Here is a 21,626-nt window from a genome sequence, read left to right as displayed (position 1 = left end):
TAATAAACAATATAGAAATAAACAGAAATGATTAAAAACCAAATTTTACAATTATCGCACAATGAAAACAAGTCTGAAAACTGTGTGTGTGATTGAGTGTGAAGATGCCACAAGCATCTAATAGTTGCCGTAGTAAAAAAGCTATTGTTCCTAGATAATGCGGTATCTAGTTGGAGCCTAACCCCTGATTTTAGTTTGATTTATATGTTATAATCGATATTCGTAAGTTGATCGATTCGAAAAGCCATTATGTTGGTAGTCTAGGAAGAACGAAAGGTATTTAATCGTTTCTTTTTAAAAAGTGTGGGCATTTTGACGGATGCATAAGAATTTAATGTTGTGAAATTGTTAGGATTTGTGTAAGATGAAGCAAGGGTGATTGAAATAATATAATTATTGTTTAAATAAAACGCTTTTTAAAAGATAAAATCGCGTATAATTGTTACTGTGTTTTCACATTACATTTTTTGCGTTGAAGTTACATTATTATTATTATTTTAGCTAACCCGACGTTTCAAGACCTTTCCAGATCTCGTTTTCAGGTGGACTGACAGAAGGACAGTTATATTTTATTTAAATGTGTACACTCGCATAAGAAAAAGAAAATACAATAATTGTTGTTCTTAAGAAGCAAGCATTTTTTTTATGAAAATAAGGGACGAGACGAGCAGGACGTTCAGCTGATTGACGTAATTGATACGCCCTGCCCATTACAATGCAGTGCCGATCAGGATTCTCGAAAAACCCCAAAAATTCTGAGCGGCACTTCAACTGCGCTCGTCACGTCGAGACATAAGATGTTAAGTCTCATTTGGCCTGTAATTTCACTAGCTACGGCGCCCTTCAGACCGAAACACAGTAATGCTTACACATGCTTTTGCTTCACGGCAGAAATAGGTGCCGTTGTGGTACCCATAATCTAGCCGGCATCCTGTGCAAAGGAACCTCCCACTGGCAGCAGCTTGATTGTTTTGTTATACACCTGAATTGTGAGAATTAGTCACACGAGTATACATTCGGGTCACCTGTTGGTCACCGCGGCCCATGTACATAGACATAATAGCTAGTGGCTTAATATTAAAAATACTATAAAGCTAATTCCTAGCGTGGCTGACTGTTTACGACTTATCAATCAAAATCAGTTACAATAACAATATATTCATACAAATGATTTATGTTTTCTTTAGTGTTAATTCAAAAAGCCAAAGTCTCGTGCCAGATTTTGGCGAGTCATCACGTCCTGAGGATGCCTCGTGTAGAGGCGGGGTGCGTGTCGAATTGTTTAAAAACAAATATTAGCGGAATTAACACTAAAGAAAACTTAAATCATTTGTATAATTATGGATTTCCGCAAAGTAACGCCTACTTCAATATTTTTTTTTTAAATAAAGACAATATATTCGCTTTCCTTTTCTATCTAGCTCATGCGCTTGTATCTCTGTTAGATATGTTCTTTTCGCTTATAACACCAGAAGAAGAAGAAGCTGTGGAATGAGCTTCCTTGTGTGGTGTTTCCGGGACGATACGACATGGGTACCTTCAAAGAAAAGCGCGTACACCTTCCTTAAAGGCCGGCAACGCTCTTGTGATTCCTCTGGTGTTGCAAGAGAATGTGGGTGGCGGTGATCACTTAACACCAGGTGACCCGTACGCTCGTTTGTCCTCCTATTCCATAAAAAAAACAACGGTTACAATAACAATATATTAGCTTTCCTTTTCTATCTTGCTCATGCGCTTGTATCTCTGTTAGAGATGTTACTATCGCTTATAACACCAGAAGGGTACCAATCGCGTTGCCAAACAAACCAACCAACCATCCAATATAAAGCATCGAGGACATGTTTTTGTGGATTTGATAACATATTGGTACTTAGCGGGCATGGATTGAACCGGGGGCCCCGTGGTGATGATCGACTGCTCTAGCTAAAATCTACAAATGAGTCTTAAGTATTTCGTGATGAAATAGTAAAAATGAATTAAATCATAATATTAAATTTAATTAAATAAGCCATTTATTTCTTGCTTTTACAAAGTTTTTTAAATATTGTAAGTAAATTAATAGATATATAATATAAAATTAATATCTAATTATAAGTAAATTTGTTAGCAAGAACCCCGGATTGGGTAAAGGTCTCCTCCATAGATGCCAAACCATCATATAAGCTAGTGAAATTACTGGGCAAATGAGATTTTTTTCAATAATTCTGAGCGGCACTGCAATGTAGTGGGCGGGGATACGCCATCAGCTGAACTTCCTGCTCTCACCCCTTAATTTTATAAAAAAAATATATAGCTTCAGGCACCAGAACAAACTCTGTATGTGAAAGTTCCATTACATAAAAAATACATCGAATATTTGCCAATGAATTCGTTGTCAGCCATATTTTTTTAACTTTTATTATAATAGTCGAGCTTTTCATTTGTGCGGACAACATGACAAAACTGCGGAATGGATTTCAATTAAGTCTTCTAAGTTTTATTCCTTAAACACTTCGTCCTTGTCTAAAAAATATTGTGTAATCTTCATATAATAAAAATTGTATACGCGGACGACGTCGCGGCTATCAGCTAGTAAAGAATATATCGAATATTTTCCAATGACTTCGTTGTCAGCCATATTTGATGGAAATTTTTTAATATTTGAAAATATCTTCACTTTCAGGATAGATAAATAACTCTAGATTATTAAAACTCCACTTACAGGATGGATCTCCGAATTTATTGTTAATCAGCCGATCGTCATCAATTTTCGAAGACGATATTATTTTAGGACCGACGTACCTGTAGCAAAATGTGTTGATCCTGGAAACCCCCAATATACCCCTCTAATAACATCGGTAAAATTTTATGAGTGCTACAAGTGCTGAGTTTTCGTTGGATCTAGAAATATATCTTTATGAGAATTCTCCGATTTCGTGTGAAATTGTTAGTTATTAACTTCTGCCCGCCAATTTGCCTGTTCTTTTCCGTAATTGTTCCTTTGCACTCTAGAATAAATAAAGAGACTTTAAACTAAATACACTTTCGAATCTGGTCGCTGGACCAGTTGTTAAAGCGAACTATGGAGGGTATCCATTGGCAGCTGTAAACACTTAATTTTAAGGAAAGCTTCTGTCAAAATCCAGCACTAGAAGTCATTTCCAATAAAATTTTAGGTCATATTAGATTTTGAATCGCGTATTATCCTATAATCTAGTTTTAATTTCCGTTTTTTGGCATGATGGTGACGATAATTCTGCCAGCAAACATTTTACTACCGAAGTAGTTTTGTTTTATAGTTTCCAAACTAAATTTTAGGACAAATTTATTTTTGAATCGCGTATTATCCTATAATCTAGTTTTAATTTCCGTTTTTTGGCATGATGGTGACGATAATTCTGCCAGCAAACATTTTACTACCGAAGTAGTTCTGTTTTATAGTTTCCAAACTAAATTTTAGGACAAATTTATTTTTGAATCGCGTATTATTCTATAATCTTGTTTTATTTCCGTTTTATGGCATGATGGTGACTATATTTCTGCCAGCCAAAATTTTACTTCCTAAATTGTTTTGTTTTATAGTTTCTCAACAAAATTTTACGACAAATTAGATTTTGAATTGCGTATTATCCCTGTAATATAGTTTTATGTTCTAGAACTATGTGGTAGGTCAACTTTAAAAAATATTGTCCAAATATAACATGTTAACATATAAGAATTATATGTAGGTCGTGACAGTCTGCGTGTACAATTACAATCACGGTCGACCTGCGCCTGCGCACATAGCTGTACTGCTCAACTGTATTCATTGAACCTAGTTTTAGTTTATAATACCTAGACTTATGCTACCCTGACTTAGACGAAACCAGAAATACCAACGCCATTTCAATTTTTTCTTATTTTTTATTTATTTATAAAACAGTAAGCAAAGCATACAAATGATTTAAGTTTTCTTTAGTGTTAATTCCGCCAATATTTGTTTTTAAAACAATTCGACACGTGTTTCGCCTCTACACGAGGCATCCTCAGGACGTGTTGTCTCGCCAAAATCTGGCACGAGACTGAATCATTTTTTTTTAGTAAACAAAGCTTTAACATTTGATGGCGAGATAAAACTTTTATTTTAAAATAACTATAATCGCCCCTACAAGGCGGTAGAGTGATTCCACGTTATAGGAAACGCGTTATAGGGGTAACCCCGTATAACGTTTGTACGACCTCTTAATTCGTTCCTTCCAAAAGTACGTCTTCCGGTACGTGGTCGCCATTCGAGGACTTTAGTGCATCACCGGCCATGTGTCCGTCTAGCTATGTGCCCTGCCCACTGCCACTGCAGTTTCACAACCATGTGAGATATGTCGGTAACTTTGGTAAAACCCATCGACTTAATATATACTAGCGTACCTATAGACAAATAAGGCGTGCGACAGAGAAAAACATCTCTAACGGAGGTACAGCAAGAGATAAACATTAATAAGTGTTACTATTTCATACATTACATATCTAAAATTAAAGGTATGCACATCGTTACTTAACTAAAAAACTAATGCTAAAAACAAATTAGAAATTTAACAATAATGAATTTACTACTAATACTAATTACAATCTATATTTAAGCCTTTTAATGACAAGGACACCTGTTTTTTATAATAGTTAATATTTGAAAATATATCGATGTTATGATCTAATTTAAATATTTTATTATAGCTTATACATTACACAAGTCGTCAATAGTAATCCACGTTTGGCATGAGATACTTAGGATTCTGAATATTACCGGACACGTTTACAAATCAAAATTGGTTACGCGTTATCGGGCTGCCAAGTTATGTATACGCTAGTATGTGCTTAGTCTAATGTACGAGTATAAAACTCTGAAATGAGGCTGACATGTATACCTAAAGGCATACTTAACGTATTTGCATGTAATCATTGCCCCATGGATTATATGTTATATAATTATAATATTAAATTTACGTTTGTACCAACTGGAAAACACTTAACATTACAATATCAATTCGGAATCGAACCCGGAACCAATTACTCGTTAGACAGACACTTAAATACCACTCGACTAACGTAACGATGTTATAAAATCGTTTTCACATAATACCGGAGTATATAAATATAGTATCATGTACTCTTTTACAAATACAGCTCTGTCATGGAACGACAAAAGATTTTTAACAAGAAACTTTACATTTTGGCGTGTCTATTAAAAAACTACTTTTTTTTTTAATTTCGTGGACTTGAATTTTGTTGTGCGAAACTTAACCATTAATTTTCTATAATCTGAGCGATACTGGTCGAAGCATAGCTGTGCTCGTTTTATTTTAATTTTTTAATAAAACATTTTTATAGGATTAGTAGCTGACCCAGCAAACGTTGTATTGTCGATATTAAAATCGCGATACAGAAGTAACTGTTGATCGTAGATGGATGAAAATTTGAAGTTCTATGTATTTTTTAATACTGACTCATAATCAAACAAAAAAAAAAAAATGTCAAAAAGATTAAAAAAAAATTTGGCGTGGACCACCCTTAACATTTAGGGTGATGAAAAATAGATGTTGTCCGATTCTCAGACCTATCCAATATGCACTTAAAATTGCATGAGAATCGGTCAAGACGTTTCGAAGGAGTTTAACTACAAACACCGCGACATGAGAATTTAATATATTAGAAAACGCGTGTATTTGTAACTGTATTTACATTAGATTTTTGAGTAAAAGTTCTATTTCTATTTTAGTTTCCCGACGTACGCAAAAATCTAATGTAAAAACAGTTACACTTACACGTGTTTAAATCCTTTAAAAGTGTAACACGTTTCGACAGTAAAATAACCTTCATGTTAGTATAAAATAGTAGTTAGAAAATAAAATAAAGCCTAGTTACATTAATTTAATAATATGAAGTTACTATAGATATAATGTGACAGTTATGAACACGTAGAAAAAAAAAGCGGCGAACTATTAGCCTCTCTTGCAGCAACGCACGCACACTAAAACGACGAAAGATGTATCGCGACTGTAAACCGTAGCTGTCATTCACACTAAAGTAATAAACCTGGCCTGCGTTGCCTAACAACAAGAGGCTCTATCCAGACGTACAAATTATTTAAGAATATTACAATATTATGTTTCTCCTTATAATATTAGGTATCTGCTTGTGAAAGTTTCGTCAAAATCGGTCTAGACAAAAAGCTACAACTTTGCATAATAACACGGTTTTCTCACTTCTCCCAAATCATGTATATCAAATCAAAATCACTTTATTCAGGTAGGTCAAGGAAATGCCACTTATGAATATCAAAAAAAAATATTTTCTTTTTAAATTTACCACCACTACGGAAAATGCTGAGCTTTTATGAAGATATGGCAAGAAACTCATTGCCTCTCTTTTAAATTAACATTGACAGCATCATCGTTTTAAAAATATTTCAATTACAATGTAATATATAAAGTGATGCAACAAAAATATTCAAACGTCAAACGCTCAATGCCTTACACGAGTAACAGCCGCTAAGGAGTGTTTTTTCTCATTCTGACTTAGGTCAATAGAAGAAGATTCCACTTCTTTGGCCTAACGAAGCGAATATCATTACAAATGATTTATTACTCGTGCTGTTCTACGTTTTTAGAAAGAACAATTTTGTAAAAATCTTGCAAAGATGGCTTTGACAATTAATTATTAAATAATGAATACGGCTGAATGGGTTTGAACCCTTTGCCTGTCCTAATAATGGACGAAGAAACCAAAAAAAAAAATAAAAAAATGAATGTTACAAACGTCAGAAAATTTTAGCAACCAACTTCACCCTGTTACTTTTGTGTTAGTGATGCGCGCGCATCTAAAAATTTCACTCTCATAATTTTTTCATAACGCGCCTAAAGAAAGTTATACTTCAAAAAAATACATGCAGTAACATAATATACATTTAAAAAAAACTGATAACATACACAAACTTAATTTTACTTAAATATGTGTACATGTGATAGTTTTGCCTCTAGAACCTTTATGCTTACTAAGAAGCCTGTATAACTTTTAATGAGCACAGCTTTATGTACCGTACCTACTTACAAAGAGCTTACAGATATTATAACCGTATTGTAAAGTTTTATTGTAAGTAATTTGTATACAATATTGAACTTATATTATGTTTATGTACTGAATGTCTTTTCACAACTCTTGCACAACCTTGTGTTTTCTTAAATAAAATAAACATTTTGAAGTAAAACTTCTTTAGGCGCGACCTGGAGGAAACTCAGTAATATTTCCTGACGGAAGTCACGCTCTGTATTCCCGTCAGAAAAAAGTCAATTGAAACAATTTTTAACCGTTACAATTTTATAATCTTAAAATAGTTTTAAAAAAATATTTGAAGTTGCTCAGTAATATTTTTTGAAAATCTCCATGTTTATATTTCGTTTATGTAATACTTTTGTAATAAATAAATAAAAATCAGTAATTTTTTATATAAATAATTTTCAGATGTTTTCTGATATTTGCGCCATTTGTTGGTTTCTTCGTCCATTATTAGGACAGGCCAAGGGTTCGAGCCCATACAGCCATATTCAATATTCAATAACGTCATATTGATATTTGCTAATAATAATCTAACCTTCAATTTCTTATTCTCAATTATTTTATTTAATGTTTGAAAATTTCAAAATGGTATGGTATCAGTGGTACGAATGATTATAAATAGAATATAAAATGATAATAATAATCATCAATAAATAGGATTAAAAGAGAAAATCAAGAACCTGATAATGACTTGACCTGTATCAAGTGTTTTTATTTTCTATTGAATAATATAAATTTAACATTATATCATTCTTTGTTAAATATATAAAATCTCGTTTGTTAACATAATATAATTATTTTTTTTTATCCTGGATGGAGAAAATGCCAACTTTGCTCAAAAGATGAGGTTATATCGTCAGCGTTTCCGAGAAAAAAATAGCAAAAATATCTAACAATGCTTCTAGCTCTTCAGAAATACGTGACTTCTTAGTTGGTAACACGGCTTTAATTAATGTATCTATATATAATGTAAAAAAAAATATATATGTGATAATTATCGTTAAACTTAATAATTAACTTATTGTTATTAAGTTTTACTTCAATCGCGCGTAAAGATTACACTCACACACTTTTTTAGAAAGCGGAAGACTTGTCTAATAATCACTAACGGCCTTACAAATAAACTTGGTATAAAGTTAACCAAGAATATGTAAAATATTGACTAGGTATATCGCTGACAACACTGTCAATACAATAATAATTCTGAAGTTCTCCGAATGTCAGGTAGCAAATAAACGCGGGAAACGTTCAACGTCCGAATAAACCAATCATAAGCAAAATGTCTATTTGTAAACATTTTGCATTTTCATGGTTGATTCTCAACTTTATATAGTATTCTATAAATGTGAAATATTCTATTGTAAATACTTACGTTAATCAAAGAAAATAATATACGATAATATATCTTCAAATTATTTATGTTATCGATGAAGTTGTAAATATTAATTTAAATGAGGCTTTTGCCACTTCCTCTCATTAAGGCTGTGGACCGAGCCAATGGCCAGGAATTGAGCAGAGCTAGGTTACCTCTCCCGTATAAAATCGCCATAATTGCATTTTTAATTTATTACAAACAAACTTATGTCATGTTAAATAGTATTGGTATACAGTTAACAATTGTTCATACAATTTTTATCGAAAAATATCGAAGAAAATTCAAAGTTAGGGGCATTTAGGTGATTTTTTTCGCATGTAAAAAAATAATTTTCTCTCTCTTTTATTCCGTAGACATATAATTTTTTTTGTAACAATAAAAGTTTAATATAAACCGTTAAGAAATGGTTTCAATTATGCACTATTTTGGCGATTTCTTCGGAAAACAGCCTATGTCAATGAATAAAGATATTCAATAGAGATAAAAAATTGAAACGTATCAAATAACTAAAAATTAAATTTAATACACCTTTACCTTTAATATTAATTAAATGCTATTATTTATATGTGCTACCTCTTGATAGGTTTTAAGCCGGTGCCTAAGCGAACTAAGAAAAATTACGTAAATCGGATCATAAATCTCAGAGTAATCGGTGTACATACCCGATCAAATTGATAACCTCCTCCTTTTTGAAGTCGGTTAAAAATACTCAAAACGTCAAAACTCAACGCCTTACAGGCTTACACAAGTAAGTCAAAAAAATAAATGTAGATTAATAAATTAAAAAAACACTAATTATTGAGTTCTTTAGATGCATTAATCCAATTGAACAAAGGTTAGGTAAGGTTTAAAGATATTTATTTCTCATTAAAAACATAATATTGTCACTTACATGAGAACATAAAATGATGTAAATACAAATACACTTTTACAGGTCACTGTCGTATAACAAACTATTTCACACATATTTAAAAAAAAAAATAAGTAATGTAGTAGATATTTAAATGTATTAAGCGACTTTATCTTTTTGAGAAATGAAGGTAGCTATTAAAAAGTTGTGCGTCCTCGTAATTAAACACACACTTGCTATAATTTGTTCTAGTCTTAGTAATACACAAATAAAATTTGAAAAACAAAATTTTATGAATGGGATTCGAACCCACGACCTCCGGAGTTCCGTGCCGGTGCTCTAACCAACTAAGCTAACCGTTCGAGTACCGCCTCGTTACAAAATTCTGTTTGCTTTGTTCAACTCTTAGGTTGTGGCTTCATCTACAGGATCTACTTTACATTTGATAACCTGCTCAACCCCAATATTTGCATATTAGGAAATTGACTTGAGATGTCGCTCTTGTTCGAATCCCGCATCGTTCATAATTTTTTTTTTCAAATTTTATTTGTGTATTAATCCTAGAATATAAAGTTATCACTTTAAAAACATAACATATTGTTTAGTCTTAGTACTTATATCAAGTAGCTAGAAGGCAAGCAAGTAGAATTTTACTGATACTACATCTTGCACTGCACGTTTAATAAATAATACTTATTCATTATTGAATTTATATTAACAATTGTTATTTTCTACGAAGTAGGTTTATGTAAAGGAAAAGTTTTTATGTATTTTCACAAGTGCTACACGGCCGCGACCTTAGCCTAGTTAATGTTTGTTTGTTCTCTTGTCAAGTTGGAAGGCTCCTTAGAAATCGAATGGAACTTCCTTATACGTCTCCGTAATTTCTATTGCGAACATCTATCAATAAATCTTAGTAGATTAGACATAATGTTAGATTGAAGAATAATTCAGACAGAGCTATTTTTATGTTGACTTTTTTTTTAATAGATTCACCAGTGGTAATTACAATAATACATTTATAATTATTATTATTATGCTAATTTACAAGGGTCTTATTACTAAATACATTACCTTTTAAGGTGAATACCGCATGCTAAATTATGTGTGATATAGTTACATAAAATAAACATCAAGTTATAAAACAACCATTCTATAATGTAATGAAATTAAGAAATTAACAAAATCTACTAAACAAGTCAAGATAAACATATTAAACAAATCAAGAATACTTATAAATTATTTATTTACAATATATTTTTTTACATTTTTGCGAAACCTTGGCAACGAATCACTGAATAAAGCATTTATAATCGTTTATAATTTTGCATAATCGCGACACAGGTGAATTGATCACTAAAATAGTTCTGCGAGAAAGTTTTTCAAATAAGTTCACTTCAATTTTACTTCACTTTAATTTTATTAGTCTATCTGCATTTCAAAACTCTTCGCAAGTAAAAGGGGTTACCTATTTTTTGATCTCATGTTTATATGGTTGTCATTGTGCTCTATAACTCTCGTAGTTTTTATGATTAAATCACAATTTTTACTCACTTGTGTAAGTCATTATCTTTTAGTATTTAAGTTCGCATAAATTTTAACTAAAATAATTTATATCAATATTATGAGTTTATAATGAGTTTAATTTTGATAATAATTTAATAAAATAGAAACTATGATGGAAAAACTGAGTTTTGAAAATACATACACTGGCCTTCAAAAGTAAGTATCACACTTTTAAAATTGGGATAACGTTTTAAGTTCACAAGATATACTTTCGAAATAAAAAGGACTCCAAAGAGAATTAAATTTTCTACATAAAAACTTTATAGTCGGTAACCTTCTTTTAAGAATTGGCTGAAAAAAAACTTCAAAAACAAAACCATTCCTTTTTCAAAGTGGACGTTTCCGAATTACAATTTTACCATTCACATTTTTCTTTCTGTTTTAATTTTTTTTTAAGATCGATGGGTCTTGTTTTAAAAAATTATGCTAAAAAGCACATAACATTTATTTATCATGCCTCTTTCTGTTGAAGAATGTGCTAGGATCATGGCTTTTCAGGAACTAGGCATCAGTATGCGTCGCACTGCAAGAATGGTGGGTGTGACGGTACGAACGGTCAAGGTAAAGCGAAGGTACGAAGAGACTGGACACCACCTGAGGAGACCTTGTAATGGCAGACCCAGGTGTACCAGTGCCCGAGAAGATCGTTATATTATTTCCACTGTGTTAAGAAATCGCCACCAAAATGCAGTTGAAGTCCAGCAAGAGCTACTTCAGACCCGGAGGGACTACATTAGTGACAGTACAGTGAGAAGAAGACTTGCTGAAGCAAATTTGAAACCCCGAAGACCAGCGAATGGCCCAAAACTCGAGAGACAGCATCGAGTAGCGAGACTGCGATACTCCCGTGAACACATGCAGTGGGTTGAAGAAGAATGGTCAAGAATTTTGTTTGCAGATGAGTCTCGATTCTCCCTTTATACTTCTGATGGAAAGCGAAGTGTTTACAGGCGACCTGGTGAGCGATACCTTCAAGCCTGCATCTCAGAAAGAGTCCAATACGGTGGAGGCAGTGTACATGTATGGGCTGGCATATCTTCAGAAGGTCGCACAGAGCTAGTAGCCATAGAAAATGGCACCCTCACTGGGCAAAGATATGCTCAAGAGATTCTCAATGAGTATGCAGGGCCGTATTTAGCAAATATGGGTGATGGATCGATGCTGATGCATGATAATGCCCGGCCACACACGGCTCATATCGTACAAGAGTATATTCAGGAGGTCGGTATCAGCGTGATGGCTTGGCCATCAAGAAGTCCTGATCTCAATCCGATTGAACACGCCTGGGATGAGCTTGGGAGGCTAGTCAGAAATCGCAGACCACCACCTACTACCCTCAGGGCACTAAAGCAGGCCCTGGTAGAAGAATGGGAGAATATTTCCCAACATTGGCTCCGAAACCTAGTGTTCAGTATGCCAAACCGGCTCGAAGCTGTAATCAGAGCTCGAGGAGACAATACCAGTTATTAAAAATTAAATAACATGTAATAATACATTTTAGTTGAATTTTTTTACACTAAACTAAAAATGTTTATTTTCATTGTTTTATCTTTTTTAAGTTAAAAATTTTACTAATGTATAATTTTAGTTTCTAAGAATTAAAGCCTATAAAATTTGCAACAAAACGCTTTTAATCTTAAATCTCTACCTTCTATAGTTAAGAAAAAAAAAAAATTTGAAAAGTGTGATACTTACTTTTGCAGGTCAGTGTATTAGGTACATTTAAAAATAATTAATAAATAATACTAGAATTGTTTTATCGTATAGTTTTGTTATTAATACTTAATAATATTTTTTTTCAGGTAATACAAATGCCTAGTTGTCACCCTTCAACAGAACTCGTTAATAAGGTAAAGAAAAACAATTTCTTCGCTCTGTCTAATAATTCTTTGTCCATAGACTAAAGCACACCAAACCTGCTCTGTACTTTACGGATTAAAACATGTTCACTATCCTTGTTTGTGATCACACTAACTGTTACCTTAGATCAAGTATTCATGTCTGTTTATCTAAACAACATGCATTCGGAGAAATTGTCTATACGGCAACATCTACACAATTTGCAAAGTGTAATTCTACTGTACTGTTCTTCGTGTAATCATGCCTTTTGTATAGTAGCTATTTTTTGAAGTGAAACTTCGTTATCAACGTATGAGAGAAGTTTTATATCAATGTCGTCACGATTTTCGGTTATGCGTCATATTGTTTTTTATCAAAGCTCAGTATAGTGACAAAATAAAAACACTTATTTATGAAAAAATTATTGAATTAGGCGTTACTTTGCGGAAATCCATAATTATACAAATGATTTAAGTTTTCTTTAGTGTTAATTCCGCCAAAATTTGTTTCCAAAACAATTCGACACATTTTCGCCTCTACACGAGGCATCCTCAGGACGAACACGTCCTGGCGATACAACAGATACATGTTTTGGAAACAAATATTGGCGGAATGAACACTAAAGAAAATTTAAATCATTTGTACACTTATTTATATACAGTATATCTATAATACTAAAATAATTTTAATTTAATACGGAAAATATCTTTTTTTCTTATCTTAAGGCTTATCTACCGAATTTCTCAAAAGCCTCTCAAGTTGTACATAGTAGAAAAATGATGATGATGTCATAAACAAGTATCACTTCTTATCTGTGTTCTCTGGTGCACACACATATTTTTTAATATGTCATTCATATGTGTGTATTAAAACTACACAAATAAATAAAGCAAAAGTTCACTTATAATGTAAGGCTTGTTTTGGTTTTACACATGCTTGTGACGTTGTCGTGGGACGAGTCATTCCCTTCCCTAAAATATAGCGAGGTCACTGATGGGTTATCCATGTGTCTAGCGAGTCTACGGGCGCTTTATAGGTAATGAGATGAAAACTTTTATTGGTAGATAAAAAACTGTTTATTTTTTTTCGATTAATTTTTTTATTTAAAAAAAGACTATATCATTTTTTGATAGGTCCTGTTCATAATACATTTATTAAATACATGATACAAACAGTTGATACCATCCGAGTCTCAGCCTAGAAGTGAAACTTATAAATAATATCCAGGGTCTATCATTATGTAAATTTAAAAATGTAATTAAGAAAATTCTCTTTCAAAAAGGTTGTTACATAATATCTGCTGATTTTTTATAAATCTGTGGAATAAGTTTCCTTGTGCGGTGTTTCTGGGACGATACAACATGGGTACCTTCAAAAGTGCGTACACCTTCCTTAAAGGCTGGCAACGCTCCTGTGATTCCTCTGGTGTTGCAAGAGAATGTGGGCGGCGGTGATCACTTAACACCGGGCGACCCGTGGCTCGTCTGTCCTCCTTTTCCATAAAAAAATATATTTAGATGGTTAGAAGTTTCACTCAAAGCTGGTTTTATTCTATTTTAAAGTAGCTAACATGCAAAACGGCTAAACTTAAACTCCTATTTATCCGTTGTCTAACTTCTCAGTGATAAGAACTAAGTTTAGGAAAATGTTTACTTCCTCCAAGAGCCCCGTCGCAATGCGGCGAGAACAAGAACTGTGATAACATCGTTGTACGAGCCAACTTATTCGATTTGTTCCTTACTTTATATCCCCTGTAGTGTCTTCTTCTTCGGCGTTACACTCTTGTCAGAGTGGTCGTGGTCGTCACGTCGAGGTTAGTGGCCTGTTTCACAATGGCGTCGCCACTCGTCGTGAACTGCCGCTCTTCTCGTGCATTCATGCAGAATACCGTCGACAGCTTGCCTCACTTGGTCCGTCCACCTCATCGGGGTCCTGCCTCGTGGTCTAGTGCCCTCGACTTTACCCTGCACGATTAAGCTTTCTATGGAGTCGCTTCCACGTCGCGATACATGCCCGAAGAAAGTGAGAATGCGAGCTTATTTTTATTATTATGAAGACCGCAAAAAAGAATGCTGGGAGAGTTTTTTTGCGCCGTTTCTCCTCTCTCAGAGGGCTATTTGTTTCCAAAGCGGTGGTAGTGTTTGAAGTGACATAAAAATTAAATCTAAAGGAATCAATTTTGAGAAAATAAATTATTTTTATGCCTTGTATGCCATGGTAAAAGCTACAGCAACATAACAACTTTTTTATTATAAGTACTTAATATATAAACCAAAAAATATACTTTTTTTATTAAGTTTGTTATAATTATTTATTTACAAGTCTGTCAAACAAAACTATAACTTCAAATATTGTGATGTTTAGTAGTAAAACGATACATAACGTTGCGCATAGATGCGGTACGACCCTTTTATACCGGGTGGCCGAGAAGTTGACGTACAAAGCTAAAATTTGAATTTGGCACATTTTATTCGCCAATGTTCTGGGAAGTTTTTAAAATAGTTAGAAGCCATAGGCTCCCCATTTTTTTTTTGATACCTTGAACATTTTCATGAATTTAGCTGGAGCAGTTATCTTGAACTTACGACTCAATTCTAAACTAGTTCCGCATTGTCTAAACTATTCATAGTTTCTTATGTGGTTATTGCAACTGTAGTTAACAATTATCAATAATAAAATTAACTAAAAGTGTTCAAAAAAATTAGATAAACGTCCTAAACCACACTTAGGTGAAAAAAGCGCATAAAAGGGGAAAAAATTATCTCCTAAACTTCGCAAAATCGTAGAACATACATAGGGGTGATTCGGATACTCATCACCATGACGCTTTCAAATTTTAGCTTTGGACGTCAACCGTCTCGGCCACCTGTATATTTACTACCGCGAAAATTGATTCTTATAGTTTCGGCTCTTATATGACTAATGACAAAGCTTAAAAACAAATAAAGTGTATAAATATTTCATGGCTGAGATTCGATCCCTCGACCTCGCGGTGTTTCGGCTCGCAATCACAATGATTCAACCACTGGTCCAATGACCGTATGATTATAACCTTGAAATAGCCGAACTATAATTACTTAGAAGTAATAAATCTTTTATACAAAATTTCAATGACTGGATTACGGAATTCCGATCAGGGCACGTGTCCTGACGCGAGTTTAAACATTTTATACCTATCCCAAAAAAAGTGCTCAACGCTGCTAAAGAAGTCTTCACTTCAATTAGAATTATTACTAAAATTACAGTCACTCAGGTACCTGTCAACTCGCTTATGGATCGGATGTGAAAAATTTTGCGTACATGGCGTGATTTACGAGTGGGATGCTCCTTTGCACAGGATGCCGGCTAGATTATGGGTACCACAACGGCGTCTATTTCTGCCGGAAGGGTGCCGTAGCTAGTGAAATTACTGGGCAAAAAACTTAACAACATCTTGTCTCAAGGTGACAAGTGCAATAATTGTAGTGCCGCTCAGAATTTTTGGGTTTCTCAAGAATCACAAGACTTCTCAGACAAGGCGTATCAATTACCATCAGCTGAACGTCCTGCTCGTCTCGTCCCTTATTTTCATAAAAAAATAATGTTAGTTATATATTTACTCATGTGGTTGGGTCCATTACTTGTAGCTACTTAGCACGGTCAAGCCTTAAGTGAAGTGTTACTCGCAGGCGCGAGGTCGTGCTAGATGCGCGCAAGACAAATAAGTTTCACTTGGATATCTCCAACCAAGGTTATATATTATTCTCCATAGTAGACAATACGCCAATTTTATACTTAATCCCCTATTATTATATATTTCTCGTGTTATCTTAAAATAACAATATATTTTTTAAATTATCTCATGTGAAGTGGTTTTGGAGACTGCTTTACATATAAGTTACAAGGTTTAATATAATATATACATTGTTCTTGACTGGTTCTGCGCAGGCCACCTAAATCTGTATCTAATATATAAAATTCTCATGTCGCGGTGTTGCTAGTTAAACTCCTTCGAAACGGCTTGACCGATTCTCATGAAATTTTGAGTGCATATTGGGTAGGTCTGAGAATCGGACAACATCTATTTTTCCCCTTAATGTTAAGGTGGTCCACGCCAATTTTTTTTTTTAAATTTGTTTGATTAGGAGTTAGCATTAAAAATACATACAACTATAAATTTTCACCCATCTACGATCAACAGTTACTTTTGTATTGCGATTTTAATATCGGCAGTATTAGATCGGTGGTATTATATAATTAGGCTAAGTAATTTTGTTATTCTTTGAGTTGGGAGTTTCTTATCAGTTCTTCTCCCCATGTCAAAGCCTCTATGAACTGAAATAGCTTCATGACGTTTACCAAGTGTTGTAGCAATATGTTATGTTATTGTCACGCCCTGTGGTATCCCTACTAATATTATAAATGTGAATGTTAGTTTATTTTTTACGCTTTCACGCCTAAACCACTGAACCGATTTTGATGAAATTTTGTACAGAGATAGACTAGAGCTTGAAAAAAGACTATCTTAAATTGTGAAAAAAATTATGGACGGGTTCAAATAGGGGATGGAAGTTTGTATAGGAGTTTGTCATTTAAACATTGTAAACAATATGTTGTTTTTAAAGTGATAACCCTCACTTCTAGGATTAATACACAAATAAAATTTGAAAAACTAAATTTTATGAACGATGCGGGATTCAAACCCACGACCTCCGGCGTTCCGTGCCGCTGCTCTAACTACGCTATAAAATTCTGTTTGCTTTGTTCAACTCTCATGTTGTGGCTTGCTTTGGAACGCCGGAGGTTGTGGGTTCGAATCCCGCATCGTTCATAAAATTTTGTTTTTAAAATTTTATTTGTGCATAAAAATTGTATTTAAGCACTGTAAGTAGTCTATATAGTTTATAAACATTTTTTCGAGCATTTTTGAAACTGTGACCTACTGTCATGGAATAGGATATTAAAGTTCACAGGGAAATAAATTCTATTAAAGAGACTATCCACATTGACAAGGAATATCCGCTGTATCATAGAAGAGCGCCACCAGTAGCGGAAAGAGCAGTTTGTATGTGTATTATTTGAAAAGTATCCTAAAAAATTAAAAAGCTGCCCAAAGTAACTGTTCCAAAAACATATTTGACAGTTCTCATGTCAGGCTTCGTGATGCTCGCTTTGATGACACTGCTTGTGGCGGCGACATTGGACGGGTCGTTCCCTTCCCTTATATGGTCGGAGGGAGGCGATGGCTGGCCCATGCGTGATGCTCGTCAACGGACGCTACTTGTGGTGATAGGACGACCCTGTTACCAGAAACTGTTTTTATAATCTATACTCATAATATTATAAAGCTGCAGTGTTTGTTTGTTTGTTTGAACGCGCTAATCTCTGGTACTACTGGTCCGATTTGAATTATTCTTTCAGTGTTGGGTAGTCCATTTATCGAGGAAGGCTATAGGCTGTGTTTTTTTTCAAAATTAGGGATCCGTAATAAAATTGCTATTTTGTAACACAAGGTGTAAAATCGAAAACCTATTTTTGCGTGCGCTGCAAAAACTATTGACAATAGAACAAAATGATGTACAGGCTATAATATAGGCAATATTTTATTACTTATAAAACTATCGCGTGAATTATACTTTATATGGCAAAACAACGTTTGCCGGGTCAGCTAGTCGCTTATAAAATACCTTTATTTATTTACAGTGTGTGTGATTGATGCATCTACTGTACTCAATTATAACTCTTGTTTTGTATTAAGGCGAGGTTTTCCCAACACTTTAGGTAAAAATTGCGCGAACGTTAGATTCGTTAGGTGCGCATGGACATGGGCGTCGGGCATGGCTGAGAACGAACCGAGCGATGCGGGTCAACGACCGCCGGTCCAGAAGGACCGCGTAATATTTTTTAAAACTTACAGTTGTGCTAGAGTACGGAATTACTGTGATAATATTTTTTATGCATTTTTGAAGTAAATCTTTTTTTATCGACGTATGAGAGAAATGTTATACTACGCGCAAAATTTTGATTTCAACATTATGGATATTGTATCCGAGATTCTCGAAGGTGCAGAGAACGAATTTGGGATCATTTTTGAAATCCAAGCTAGCCGCCGCGCAAAATTATGATTTCAACAATATGGGTATCGTATCCGAGGTTCTCGAGGGTGCAGAGAACGAATTTGGGATCATTTTTGAAATCCAAGATGGCCGCCGCGCAAAATTATGATTTCAACAATATGGGTATCGTATCCGAGGTTCTCGAGGGTGCAGAGAACGAATTTGGGATCATTTTTTAAATCCAAGTTGGCCACTGCGCAAAAATATGATTTCAACAATATGGGTATCGTATCCAAGGTTCTCGAGGGTGCAGAGAACGAATTTGGAATCATTTTTGAAATCCAAGATGGCCGCCGCACAAAATTATGATTTCAGAAATATAGATATCGTGTCCGAGGTTCTCGAGGTGCAGAGAACGATTGTGTGATCATTTTTGAAATCCAAGATGGCCGCCGCACTTAATTATGATTTCAGCAATTTGGATATCGTGTCCGAGGTTCTCGAGGGTGTAGAGAACGATTTTGGGATTATTTTTGGAATCCAAGATGGTCACCGCTCAAAATTCGTCCTCGACACCCTCGAGAATCTTGGATACGGTATCCATATTGCTGAAATCATAATTTTGTGCGGCGGCCATCTTGGATTTTAAAAATGATCACAAAATCGTTATCTGCACCCTCGAGAACCTCGGACACGATATCCATATTGCTGAAATCATAATTTTGTGCGGCGGCCATCTTGGATTTGAAAAATGATCACAAAATCGTTATCTGCACCCTCGAGAACCTCGGACACGATATCCATATTGCTGAAATCATAATTTTGTGCGGCGGCCATCTTGGAGTTCAAATATGATCACACAATCGTTCTCTGCACCCTCGAGAACCTCGGACACGATATCCAAATTGCTGAAATCATAATTTTGTGCGGCGGCCATCTTGGATTTGAAAAATGATCACAAAATCGTTATCTGCACCCTCGAGAACCTCGGACACGATATCCATATTGCTGAAATCATAATTTTGTGCGGCGGCCATCTTGGATTTCAAAAATGATCACAAAATCGTTCTCTGCACCCTCGAGAACCTCGGACACGATATCCATATTGCTGAAATCATAATTATGAGCGGCGGCCATCTTGGATTTATCTAACTTCCCTAAAGTACATATATACAAAAATCCCGCGTGGCATAGTATTCAAAATAATATTACGTAAATTTTGTTTTAGTACTTTCCGACTTACATTTACCTATATATTTCAACAAATACGCTGTCGCATCATCATTATTTTTTTACTATGATTCCCGCTTTGTACCTGTTTGCTAAAATCTTACGTAATGTGAGCGCGAGAGACACGAACACAGTACCTTCCTTGACAGTGGTCACGGGCGTACTGCTGCCTTGAGCGAGCATGCAACCAAGGCGTCGCGTTTGGCTTATTTCGAAAAAAATTAATATAAAATAATTCATAAAGCGTATTGATAAATCCCACAGTGAAAACTTATAAATACTAATAAACTATCGAATATAATAAGTTTTGTGTTTATAGCTATCATAGTTTTATGATAATATAAACAATCCAAATAAAAAAGACTATTTTGCAAAAAATAAATCTATCGAGATTTTTTTTCGTAATCGTGTTTTCGAAACAGCGATAACTTAGATAAAGAAATGAAGATAAACATGTCAAAAAATTGGAACCGTAGTATTTTTAGAAGTATTTTAAGTAGATTTGTAAAAATGTTACTTTCTAGGACTATAGCGCTTTAAGTTACATTTACTTTTTGGTACACTCGTGTAAGGCATTGACTATTTGACGTTTGAGTATTTTTTTGCATCACTTTTCATATTATATTGTAATTGAAATGATTTGTAAAACAATGAAGCAGTAAGTAAATGTTGTTTTAAATTTCTCATGGAATGTACATGTTAACTCAGTATGTTCGAAACTCCGCACAGTATTTGGTAAAATTTATCACTTAAAGTCATCGGTGAGTAAAAATATTCTGTACACCCTGTATCACTCTTTGGTCGAGGCAACAATTAGTTACGGATTGAGTAGCTATGGACTAACTTTTACTACGAATAAAAATAAAATCAAAACTTTGCAAATGAGAACATTAAAGCTCTTAGTGAACAGAAATATAAAAAACAAACTTAACGGGAACTATGAACGCTTGTTTAAAATATGTAATATTATTCCAATTGATAAAAAGGTAAAATTATTAACGTTAATCGAAGAATATCGAGATATAAATAAATTCGTAGCACAGAGAGTGCATACCTACTCAACTCGGCTATCTAACAAAAACAAGCTAGTGGTACCTAAAATATGTAATTATTACGGTATGCGTAGCATGCAATGGGTAATACCTACATTAATAAATGAATTAACTACCCATATAGCGTCACAATTGTCGAATTGTAAAACAAATCAGGTGAAAAACTTATTGCGAAAGTTCTACTTAGCACAATGTCCATAATAAATAGACTTAAGAAATACTGGTAGGGACTTTTAAATTGTCACACACAAAAACATAATATTGATTTGATAATTTGCGAAACACGAGAATAACTGCCGAGAAACTGCTGCGCAGTTTGGCAGAATAATATTTATGTAGCGCTTTGTAATGTTGTATCAGAAATAAATGATTTAAAAAAAAAGGGTGGCAATAAGTTTTTTGCCATATCTTCTCATTAAAGCTCAATCTTTTCCGAAGTGATGGTAAATGTAATAAGAAAAGAACACTTTTGACATTCATAAGTGTCATCTCCGTGACCTACATGAATAAAGTGATTTTGATTTGATTTCTATTCGTAGGTGTAGAATATATTCGGACCGTTTATAATCAGATGTAGGATACAATATTGCGTACCGCACCGTGAGAGACACGTT

General features: G+C 34.1%; 1 protein-coding gene across 3 annotated transcripts in view; it reads left to right on the top strand.

The window, feature by feature from the left end:
• The window catches only part of LOC126964662 (uncharacterized), a 167,583-nt gene that overhangs the window by 18,418 nt on the left and 127,539 nt on the right, over positions 1–21,626 (top strand). The window contains exon 1 of one of the 3 annotated variants that reach the window (XM_050807917.1): positions 12,659–12,706. The exons of the other annotated variants lie outside the window; for them this stretch is intronic. The gene's annotated coding sequence lies outside the window, so the exon portion shown is untranslated. Of the gene's footprint in view, positions 1–12,658; positions 12,707–21,626 lie in introns of those variants that run through there. 3 annotated transcript variants of the gene reach the window in all.

The sequence above is a fragment of the Leptidea sinapis genome, chromosome 5 (genome assembly GCF_905404315.1).
Source record: "Leptidea sinapis chromosome 5, ilLepSina1.1, whole genome shotgun sequence".
In the NCBI taxonomy this organism is placed as follows: Eukaryota; Metazoa; Arthropoda; class Insecta; order Lepidoptera; family Pieridae; genus Leptidea; species Leptidea sinapis.
The sequence above is the reverse complement of the archived record's forward strand: the minus strand, read 5'-3'. Positions and strand labels throughout refer to the sequence as shown.